Here is a 12,407-nt window from a genome sequence, read left to right on the forward strand (position 1 = left end):
GGTGGGGAAACGGCAACTTACCTTAACGTCTGCTCTCCTTCCTCTTAACCTCCTAGTCCTGTTTATCTTGGTCAAGGAGATGCCCCAGCCATGAACAGTCCTGGGAGATCTCACTGTTCCTCACATTGGCAGCAAAATAGCCATATTGATACCGTGTACGAACTTGCCCTTAAGTCAGCCACTACTGCTCCCTAAATGATGAGACCTCATTAGAATCCTCCACTATTATACTGACATATTAACATGCTGTCGGTACTTCCTCTCACTCTTCATTCCCACTGGGTTTTTGACAGGGAAGTTAAAGTGTTGTTTAGTAAAGCAATCATAAATCAAAAAAGAAAAGAAAAGAAAAGAAAGAAAAGGAAAGTCAGAGAAAAGATTCATTACAAATCCATATCTTGATTCCAGTACTTGTTGTTTACATGTTACTATTTTATACAACAAGAGGTTTTATGGCTTAAACTCAAGAGGTGAGAATGTAGTAGTTAGTATCCCAGTCATGCCTACAAATTTTCCCGCATTTAACAATCAACGACGTGAGCAATTGTTGTAAAGCACACTCTTCATTCAGCATAAAATGATCAGAGAAGTAATCTGCCTTTCTGTACTAAGTCTTAGGGAACTGGGTTTTGGGACTGAGGAGCTGCCAGCAACCTCATAACCTAACTATCGGAAGTAAACCTACATCAACATGCCTTTATTATTTGTCCCAGAACTTTCGTGCCCAATGAAGACTTCAGTGTTTGCTCTAGGAGCTGCCTGAAAATCTATTTATTTTCAAATAAATATTACCCAACCAACCTTCTTATTCAGGTCAACAGTTTACTCCATGAGACAGGCCTGCTTGCTTATTAAAGCACAACTTTCTCTAGAACACTTACCTTTCAGTGTCCATTAGTCCCAAATGATTAAATAGTAAATATTGCCCATTTGGAATCCCTACATTGAAAAGTCTGTCTTAAACCACTCAAAACCAGATCTAAAGTCCTATATATATCTGCCTTTGACCTTTCCCTTCTAAGTTACAATTAAGACTTTGTCAAGGTGGTGTTCCCCCTTTTGTAGTAAGTAACAAACAGCTTTGCTTGATCAACAGAGTACTGGTGTGGTCTCCTGGAAGAGTTGGCAGTTGAAGACACAGATTTTTCAACCATTTTCGTAGAGTCACATGTATTGGCTTGGAAGCCTTGTTCTGTTAGCCTCTTTTCTAGTTCTTTCATTCATTTATTCATTCATTAAAATGTTTGTTTTTTTTGTTTTGTTCGTTTTGTTTTTTGAGTTCTACTGTGAGCCATGAGATAGAAATAAAGAGATTTGGTTTCTCTTCATGAAGTAAGAAAGACACTAATAAACTAATTCTACAAATATAAATGATTATAAACTGTGCTAAGTGCTATAAGGGTGCCAAAGAAACATTTAATAGGCCTACCAGGAGAAATCTGTAAAGCATTAGGTCATTGTGATTGAGATAGGAGGAATAAGTAATCTCCAGGTAAGAGTCTGAAAACGGAGAAGGAAAATCTTCCAGGATGAAGGAAAAACTCACCCCTATGCAGCTAACAATTCATTAGCATTCTCTTCAATTCCTTTATCTTTAGGATCAGATAACTATTTTATTTTTTCTGGCTATTTCTCTTTCATAAAAATGAAAAAAATATATATGTTTTCAATAAGAAGAGAAACAAAGAGAAAAGACAAATATCCATGTTTCTCACTGTTAACTCCTCTTCGCCTGAAAACCTTTAAATCCCTGTTAAGGAGTGGTCGTGGTAAAAAACTGAAGATCAGCCACTCTGGAAAATAGTCTGGCAATTTCTTATACTCATGATTCTTATATAAATTCAAAATGCCATATAACCCAGAATATTTACTCCTAGATGTTTACACGAGAGAAATCAAAACATATACCCACACAAAGATGTAGACATGAATGTCCTTAGCGCTATTCTTAAGAGCCTCAAACTGAAAACAATACAGTGCTTATCAACAATAGAATAGATAGAATGAATTGTGGTATATTCACTGAACGGACTACTATACAGCAGAGAAAATGGATTAGCTACTGCTACATGCAATAACATGAAGGATTCTCTCAAACACATTTAAAAAGCCAGACACAAATGAATATATATTGTATGATTAGATTTATATGGAATTCTACAAAATGCAAAACTCATCTATAGTGATAGAAGATAGATCAGTGGTGGCCTAGAGCCAGAAGTAGAGGGGAATTAACTGTAAAGGGGCATGAAGTAACTGTTTGAGGTGACAGAAATGTTTTATACATCGATTATGGTTGTAGTTACACGGGAGTGTATGTTTGTCAAAATTCCTTGAACTACATACTCAAACTGAGTGTTTTTTATCAAAGTAAATTTTACCTAGATAAAGTTGACTTTTTTTAATAAAATAAAGGTAGAAGAAGTATGTTTCCACATGATACAGCTGAACTCTGCTGCAAATTTGGACCGCAATCATAAATAATTCTTAACAACCTCATGAAGTAAATGTTATCATCACCATTTTATACATGAAGAAATGGACTTTCAAATTCCAACATACAGCTGAGGTTCAGAAGCTTGCTTTGTTCTTCCTGAATGCTGCCAGAGCTGAAAGCTATAGGGTGGGTGGGCCTGAGGGTTAGGGGTAAGAGAGATTGAAATATGGAAATCTCAATATAAACAGCCCAAGTAATGAGAAAGGTAGTGATGGAGCTGGCTAGGAGAAGGAAGATAACTGGGAAATGTTTAAGAAACCTGTGCAAAAGCCTTTGAAAGAACAAGAGTTCAGGTACATGGTTTCTTATTTTCAAACAGACTTTTTGCCTAGAGTTTATTACAAACTACCTTTCTCTAGTACCCACCCCTTCCAAAAAAAAAAAAGAAAAAGAAAAAAGAAAAAAGAAAAAGGAAGGATTTCTTTTCAGGCTTGTGGTAAAGAAATAATTATTTACAATATTTTAAGGAGGTCAATAGCCATTACATTCTTCAATATAAATGTATGCTGAAGTAAATATTTCTTCAAAGCCAAGTTGCCATTCAGCTTGTACTCATTCTGTGAGTTAAGTTAGGTTCATGGATCAATGTTTTAAGTTCTTGTCTAAACTTTACTCATACTAATAATATTAATAACAACAATAATAAAATAGCCCATCACTGTTGCTAAGTATAATTAGGACTTATGGTCTGGGCCAAGTAAAAAATAAAAATGCTAAAGTATATTTTCCTAATATCCTTTGGGTATAATTAAAAATACATTTTTAAGCATTGGGCTAAAGTTTCCACGGTACTTTGGTACTGATAATATTTAGAACTTTTTATTTCATCAGCATTTCTGAAATAGCAGTGAGATAGGTCTTAATTTTTATGTTTTAAAGATGAGGTGTTGTATATATGCACATAGTAGTAGGTTATTTCAGTTATCGATTACTGCATAATTAACTACCACAAAGTTGGTTGTTTAAACATTATATTACTGTTCACGATTCTGTTGGTTCACAATTATTTCTTCTGTTTCACATGGTGATGTCTGAGGCAATGGGATAACTGGAAGGTCCAAAATGGCCTATTCACATAGTTAGCAGTAGGTGCAGACAGTGGGCTAGTAGCCTAATTGAGGTTATCTTCACATGAGCTTCTCAGGTGGCTGCTTGTGCTCTCTCACAGCATGACAGCTGGATTCTAACAGGAAGAATGCAGAAGCTGTCAGTCCTCCTAAGGCATGAGCTCAGAAGGCCCATAACTTCATTTCTGCTGCATGCCATTGGTCAAAGAGTGATGAGGCTAGTCGAGATTCAAAGGGAGGAGAAACAAAAGTGACGTGTGCATACAGAGAGGGAAGGAAGTGATAGCAGCCATCTTTGGAAACGATTTCTTAATGAGTACTCAATAGAATTAATAGGAGAATGGCATACCAAAAGGTCCACACCTGGTCAGAAGCAGAATGAAAAAGAAGAGGAATGCAGGTCTCTTGACATTTATCTCTATGTTGTTGAGTGTCAGTAGACGGTTGGAGACACCGGAGCTCAAGTAGCTGGATTCAACGTCTGGCTCTGCCACAATCTATTTCACATTGAGAAAGATACAGAATCTCTCTGTACCTTAGTTACTCCATCTGAAAAAATAGGAAGAATGAGAGTTTCCACCTCAGAGGGTTGTTGTGAGGATTACACTCCATAGCTCTCAGTATGTGCCAAAGTACCTTATACACATTACTAGTTTAACCCTATTCCATCACTTCAGTCATGGTGCCTCTGGTGATTCTATGACTGATATCCATTAGTGCCTATGCTTACTGACCTCGCAGTAGACATTCAGCTCTTTCCCTGGGATAAGAGTATAACAAAGAGAGAGCTGGTTCTCAGAGTGTGCACTGCTAACATCATTTCCAGTAAACATTCCCTGTGATCTCTCAAAACGGGGTCCACCAGAGGTATCTCCCATGAAAAGGACATCCAGATTTTTGAGTCAGAGGATTTAGAGAATATATCATGGGCATTAAAATAATTTATCCCTATTACAAAACAGTAAGGTCTCATTAATGGTAACTTTAAAAAAAAAAAAAAAACTTTGTGGATAATTTGGTTAAGAGCACATGCCAAAGTTTTATGACAATCTTGCTGAAGGGAAAAGAATTATAGCAGGCCAATCCAAGGATTTACTCTTAGCAGGAACATTTTATAGGACAATAAATGCTTAGATAATTATTGTTAGTCTGGATATAAAAAAAAAGAAAAGAAAAAATGTCTAGTTAATGATCTTTAGAATCTTTACTGACAGCTGAGAGTCAACTGGGAGGATGAAGAACTGGTTTCTCAAACATGGTCTTAATCCCCTTGGATTCAATCAGAAAATTGTTTATGAAATTTATCAGGAAAGCCAATTGCTTCCCATGAGGAGATTTGTAAATAACAACTCACAAAAAAGGGTCAGTTCCAAATAAGATTTAAAACAATTTTTTTATTCCAAACATAAATGCACTAAAAAGAAGATGGTAAGAAAACATTTTAAAATGTTAACTGTCCTGATTATTTCTCAGTGATGGAATTGTAAGGAAATTTGATTTTCTTCCTTGTCTTAAAATTTTTAAAACTTTGTAGTGCATCAATACATTACTTTTGTAGTTCAAATAAGAAATAAATGTTTTTCATCATAATTTAAACCAATAATTCCTTTTTTATTATAAAGCGATTATGAAAAATGCAATAAGAAAGATAAAAGCAGTGATCTGGGAGCTTGTGGAGGACAGATGGCACTGAGCTGAAGAGTGAAATGAAGTGAGGAAGGGGAGACAAATCCTTAGGGAAAGGAAGATGCGAAGAGGAGACAAATGGTGCCATGGCCATCAGGGGAGCAGCAGATACTGACATGATCTTGTCAGTTCTCCTCATGTCTCTCAAGCCTGCAATGACCAAAGGTGGACAGATAGCAAAGGTCCACCTGATGTACAACAGCTTGCCCTATGCTTCTAGCTATAGGCCCAAGAGAGCTGGATTAAAACACCCAGTTTGAAAAATAAAGACCCAGGATTTAAAATTTACATAGCTGACCCCTGAGATGGGCCAATTTGGTATCTCCACTAAAACATTAAAAGACAAAAAACTTGAAATGACCTGGAAGTAGTTTGCTGTTCACCATAAGGCCAACCTACTGCATCTCCCAAATTACCAAATTAGAATGCTTTGTAAGTCATGTTCCTCATGCTGGGGTTCAGGATATATTTTATTCAGGTCAAGAAAAAAGAGGACTCAAAGACAACTTCTAGATTTTTTACATGAGCAAGTGAGTAAATGAGAACATCATCAATTGAAATGGTGAAACCTGGGAGAGGAGAAGGCTAGGATCAGGGGATGGAGAGATAAAAACTAAGGATTCAGTTTTAGACATATTATGAAAATGCTTCATTAGGTGTTACACTAGAGACGTAAAGTCAGTAGTCTGGAGTTTAGGTGAATTTCAGGCTGCAGATTTTGGAGGCATGATGTTTAAAGACTTCTGACTCAATAAGATCATCTATGAATCAAGAGGTTTGAGAATCAAGCCCTGAGACCACCAATGTTCAGAGACAAAAAGAGAAGTCATGAACAGATACCAAAAAGGAGAAACCATAGAGGTATGAAGAAAACCAGAAGCATAATGTATCTCAGAATCCAAGTGAAGAAAGTCTTTAATTCTAAGTCTTCTATTACTCCAGCTTCTTATCTTTAAACCATCCTTTAAGCAATGGCTGCACTTGTTCAGCCCAACAGCTTACCATTTCCAGACCTACTGAAAAGAAGTTTACTATGATTAAGTCTTTGGACCATAGCCCAACATCCTCCTAGCCACCTATGTGGTTGATTTTTCCTCCTCCTGCCCAGGGAAAGGTCAGCCAAAAACAAGTCCCCTGCACAAGAGATTTATTCACTGGCCTTTATAATATGAAATGAGTCTTTCTCCATTTCACCCAGCATTGACTGCCCTGTACCAAGAACAAGGTGCATTGAATAGACATGTTCTCCCAACAAGAGATGGCTCTAGCAAGATTTCTTCTGGTTGTGTACCAAAAAGTATTTCCCCTCTCCTTGCAGACTCTGCACTGCTCTTTGTACCAAGTAGGTACTGCCTTGCTTGGCTCCACACACACAAAGTCTGAGTCAGGTCAGGGATTAAAAATATTGAGCAGAGCAGGAATTGGTTTTAGGAGCAGAAGTACCAAAGTTACCACCACCGAGCTCTTGCTAAGCCTTGGGCGTTGTAGCTAATCAGTTAGTAACGTTGAAAGGCTCCTTTTATGGAGGTTTCCCCACCGTCAATGAACTCATTTTATATAAATATTTAGTCAGGCAATAAACTGGACAGCCTATATTACTCAACATCAGCCTCAAAAGACCCTCCCGATTTATATACACAGCATCTTGGTGGAGCAATACATTTTACACGCATGACATGGTCAGCGATAAATACACCAGGGTAGGTCAAACCCTATTTGGTTCTCTGCTTTTAACTGTCTTGGGCTTTGTGTGTTTCTTTAATCAGTTGGATGATTTAGATAAACAATGTGTATTAGTCTTTGTAAGTATAATATGCCTTGAACTTTCTCCAGATATTCATTCCCATTCATCATCATAATAGTTGCTCCCCCTTGGCCATCATTAAGATTAGAAATGTCCTTGAACCATTTAATGATATTCCACAAGACTGGACAGACTTTTCATGCCTTGATGAATTGCGATCACTCGGCTTAAACCAATGAAATTGGATATCCTTTAATGTGCCTGATGACTTTAAGGAGTTTAGGAAAAGCAGTGCTTGGGAATCAAAATGGTTTCACGGAATAACCATTCATTTTAGGGGAAGATGCATGATTTAAGTAAAAATTGATTAATGAGTTAGTATCTAATCTCATAGCTAACTATAATAGATATTTCTTTGTTCATACTGTTGAATATGGTTTGATCTGTAAGTGTCCATTTATTAAAGAACTCATTAGAATCCTTAAAGGAAATGATTTTTTTAAAGCCCAAGTTCGAATGTTAAAGAATGAAGTTCCTCCAAGCAAAGTGACTTTTAGAGATTCACATTACTGATGAGGAGAGCATCATAAAATCAAGGGCAGACCAGGATGTGTTCACCTACTTTGGAGCTAAGAAAGGCTACTTGCCTCCATGGGAATGATGTGATACCCAAATGTCTGTGAGCTATAAACAAGCAAACTTGGCAATTCGTGCTATAACTATCTTTAATATTTTCACAGATCTTTTGATTCCATTGACCCCCAAAACTTTGGCATTGCTATGTTATAAAGCTGGCTGATGATATTAAATAATCTTTGAGTTCCTCTGCAAACAATGATTGAGACAGCTTGGTTAGGAACAGGACCCTGAGTACATGGTGGAAAGAGCACTGTGTTTGGAGTCAAAAGGCCAGCATTCAAATCCTGGCTCTCTCAGTGTCAGTTTGGTCAAATTACTTGCCAGAGCATCTGTTTCTTCCTTTGTTCATCAATTGTTTATTGAGCATCTATAACGTGCCAGGTGCTGTTCTTGGGATACATTAGAGAACAAAACAATATGAGGCTCACATTCCATTGCAGGTCATGATTAATATAACTTCTTACCTTCCAGATGTCCTGAATGGATTAAATTAGATACCATAAGTAAAAGCACTTTATAAAGTGCTTTTCTCTCAGCGGCAAAACCTGAGATAAGAATTTGAGTGCAAGGACTGTATTTGAGAGGTAGAGGAAACACTGATAGGGGAAAATGAGATGGAGAAGGGAAGCCAGACAATAAAGGTTGAATTAGCAATAAGTTACCACTGTGAGAAACTAGAGATACCAAAGGGAAATTTGGGGAGATGGTGCAAACACAAGCCTCAGAGATATCCGACTCCAAAGGTGAAGAAATAGGGGTATTTATACACCAACTCTTGAGAATCATGAGTTGAGGTCTGTTCTAGAAAGTGTTAATTCTCTGGCACTTCTGGCCTGTCACAGGCAGAGCAGTCTTCTGTGGCTTTGGAGAGAACCTTCAGGCACAGAAATGCAGATATTGGTAGCTAGAAAGCAACTAGATCACACTGGAAATAGTAGTGCCCGGGGCTATGAAGAGGGCCTGTTACTGAATGATGCAGATGTGCAAAGAACAAATCTACTGTCATCAACATTACTCAACCGGTCAGATGGTGCCTCCCTGTCCCCTTCCCCAGCCTATGTGCCCCAATATTTAACAGTCACCTGCAGTCTCTCTGGTAATACATTAGTAACTCTTCTCATTAAACAGATAGATCTGGAGATAGTCTAGTGTTGAGTTTCTCCAACTGGAATTTGTGGGCTCCGGTAAGTCTATGGATATCTTTAGAACTCATGAATTTAATGAATTTTGTAATTAAAAAACCTTTATTTTAATGACAAAGTAAAATAAATTAATACAAATATGTAAGGGTCACCTTGTAACAAATTCATGCTAGGCTACTTCATTTGTATTTGTATTTGAGGTAGTGGTAATGTTGATGTCAAATGAAGATTTCAGGTAGCTATAAAAGAGAAAGTGGGAGGATCGAGTTATGATCAGTAATAAGGTATGTTGAACATAAAAAAAAAAAAAATAGCCTGTGTGGTATTATCTTTATGTTCAGGGTCAAGCAAAGGCGGTGCATGGACCAGTCTATGCATGACCAACCTCTGTCAGCAGTAAATGTACTAGTCAGCTCTCAAGAAGGAATTTTTCATGAAATGTCTGTCCCACAATTTCCCAGGGTGTTTATTAGGTGGATTAGCTGAGAAAAATAATGAATAGGTAGTTAAAAATAAGTTTCTTATCCAAAATAACGTATAATGCCAATACATCAATAAACAAGATGATGGCTATCACATTCAAAATGAAGAGAATCAGGTCACCCAATGATACATTTGGTTTCCAAATAAATGCTTCTATAATAAAAATCAGGACGTCTATACTAGAAAGATGGAGTAAAGACACTTTTCCCTATTTCTTCCACTAAGTTCAACTAAAAACATAGGGCATTATATAAAACAAACAAGAAAAGTTGGAAAGGTAGAGAGATAAGGCAGACCAGTTAGAGACCTTGGGTCATGAGGAACAACATGATTATAAGTTCCCTAAGTTTTCATTTTGCCTCATGCATCCCAGACTGGATACTGGAGAAGTCAACAACCCAGAAATGCCAGTGAACACAAACACAAAGAACCCCAAGAAAAGTCTGCTATCTTAGGCCAACAGACCAGGAAAGGGGCAGCATAGCAGAACAGAAAATGTTTTAAACAATAATTCCTCTGTCTATGGCCATGCCACCCTGAACAAGCCCGATCCCATTTGTTCTCGGAAGCTAAGCAGGGTCGGGCCTGGTTAGTACTTGGATGGGAGACCAACTAGGAAGACCAGGTGCTGTCAGCATAAAAAAACAAAAACAGAACAAACAAACAAAAACAATAGCTGCTCTACTTCAGCCAAATACCAAATAATAATTTAAAAAATGGCTGCAATTCCAACTTCACCCTCTCCAGTGAAGGTCAAGGGGGGCAGTGTAAACCTCCACCCTCACCAGGCTATAACAGGCATCCTAATATTCTCTCTGCAGAGTGGTGTCAGAGAAGGCTGAGCAGAGACTAGAGACTCCCGTCTCAGCTGGTATGGTGTCAACAAAGGCCTAGTGGGAACCTGAACTCCCACTTCCACCTAGTGATAATGAGGAACTGCTCCCCTGTGGACAACAATGTAGCTGAGTGGGGAACCTGGACTTTTCTACTTCCATCTGGCAAGTAACAAGGGAAGACTCCCCTTCTCCCATCTGAGCAGTATCAGAGGAGGACTGCTAAAACACAAGATTTAAATAAGATCCAGAGGCTCATAACATAATACCCAAAATATCCAGGTTTAAATCAAATGCCACTCATACCAAGAACCAGGAATATCTTAACTTGAATGACAAGATGACGAACAGATATTAAGATTATCTGACAAAGATTTTAAAGCAGCCATTATAAAAATGGTTCAACAAGTAATTCCAAACATGTTTGAAATAAATGAATAAAAACTAGAAAGTCTCAGCAAAAAAAAAAAAAAAAAAAGTAAGATACAAAGAAAAACCATGTGGATATTTTAGAACTGAAAAACACAATAACCAAAATTAAATCAAATAATCCTTTAAGGTAAAATAATTTCTTAAAAATGTACTATAATCCATTTTATTATATCATTGTTAATGTGAAATTTATTGGTTTTGGATTTTGTTGTATTCACTTGGAAATTTACTTGGATTTATGATTGTGTAAGAGCTATGCACCGAAGTTTACACCTAGTTTTATGTTTTTACTTTTTTTAATTTTAATTTTAATTTTTTAATTACAGTTGACATTCGATATTATTTTATATTAGTTTCAGATGTACAGCATAGTGGTTAGACATATCATTTACATAGTGGTCCCCCGTTTAGTCTAGTACCCATCTGACACTATACATAGTTATTACAATATTATCTATACTATACTTCATATCCCTGTAACTATGTTGTAATTACCAATTTGTTATTTGTACTTTTTAAGTGGCATTATTTTAAAATAATTTATGTTGATACTAGGAAACTGTGAGTTATTCCTTTACAAAGGGACCTCTTTTAAAAAGCAAATATTTTCAAATGACATTTATAATATGTCGAATTATGTCACCCTCAAAATTTATATGTTGAGTTGTATCTCCCAGTACCTCGGAATGTGGCTGTTTTTGGAGCTAGAGCCTTTAAAGAGGTAATTAAGATAAAATGAGGTCATATAGGTGGGCGCTAATCCAATATGACTGATGTCTTTATAATGAGGGGAGCTAAGGATACAGACGTGCTCAGAAGAAAGAACATTTGAAAACAGAGAGAAGAGGTAATCTACAAGCCAAGGAGAGAGGCCTCAGAAGAAGCCATCCCTGCCAATACCTGGATCTCAGATTTCTAGCCTCCAGAACTGTGAGAAAATTAATTTCTGTTGTTTAAGCCACCCGGTGTGCGGTACTTTGTTATGGCAGCCCTAGCAAACGAATACATAATGCAGTTGGAAATTTGATCTTTTAATGGACTTTTAATGATATGAAAGAATTATTATTAACTGTTTTAGATATAATAATGTGATAAAGTTATTGTGGTTATATTAAAAAGTAGACAATTTTTAACAATACATGAGAAAAATGATTAGAAAAACTGTGAATGAGCAACCAGGAAAAGTGAAGAATTTGATAGGACATGGTATTCAATTCTAATATTTATTCTTAATTATTATCTACTTTTTAACAACTTTATTGAGATAAAACTTAATATCACAATTCACCCACTTAAAGTGTACAATTTAATAGCTTTTACCTTATTCCCATAGTCGTGCACTCTGCACCACAGTCAATTTAAGCACATTTTTCATTAATCCTAAAAGAAACCACATGCTTCTTATTTATCACCACTCAACTACACCCCCACCCATCTCACCCAGCCATAAGAAACCACTAATCTACATTTTATCTCTATAGATTTACCTATACTGGAAACTTCAAATAAATGGAATCATACAATATGTGGTCCTTTGTGTGACTGGTTTCCTTCATATAGCATAATGTTTTCAAAGTTCATCCATGTTGTAATATTTATCAGTATTTTATTACTTCTTATTACCAGAAAATATTTTATTATATGGATATACTACATTTTGTTTACCTATATATCAGTTGATTTTGACATTTTGGATATTATGAATAATACTGCTGTGAACATTCATATATAAATTCCTATGTAGGCATGTTTTCATTTCTTCTGGGTATATACCTAGGAGAAAAAAAAAATCAATGTTTAACTGAGGAACTGCCTGACTATTTATTCTGAAGTGACTGTACCTCATAGAATAAGTTGGAAAATGTCTCCTCCTCTTCCATTTTT

General features: G+C 36.5%; 1 pseudogene; it reads left to right on the forward strand.

Annotated features, from left to right (window-relative positions):
* Nucleotides 1-9,776: 9,776 nt before the first annotated feature.
* Nucleotides 9,777-9,895, forward strand: LOC111746946 (annotated as a pseudogene).
* The last annotated feature ends 2,512 nt before the right edge of the window (nucleotides 9,896-12,407 follow it).

The sequence above is a fragment of the Pteropus vampyrus genome, unplaced genomic scaffold (genome assembly GCF_000151845.1).
Source record: "Pteropus vampyrus isolate Shadow unplaced genomic scaffold, Pvam_2.0 Scaffold7, whole genome shotgun sequence".
Classification (NCBI taxonomy): Eukaryota; Metazoa; Chordata; class Mammalia; order Chiroptera; family Pteropodidae; genus Pteropus; species Pteropus vampyrus.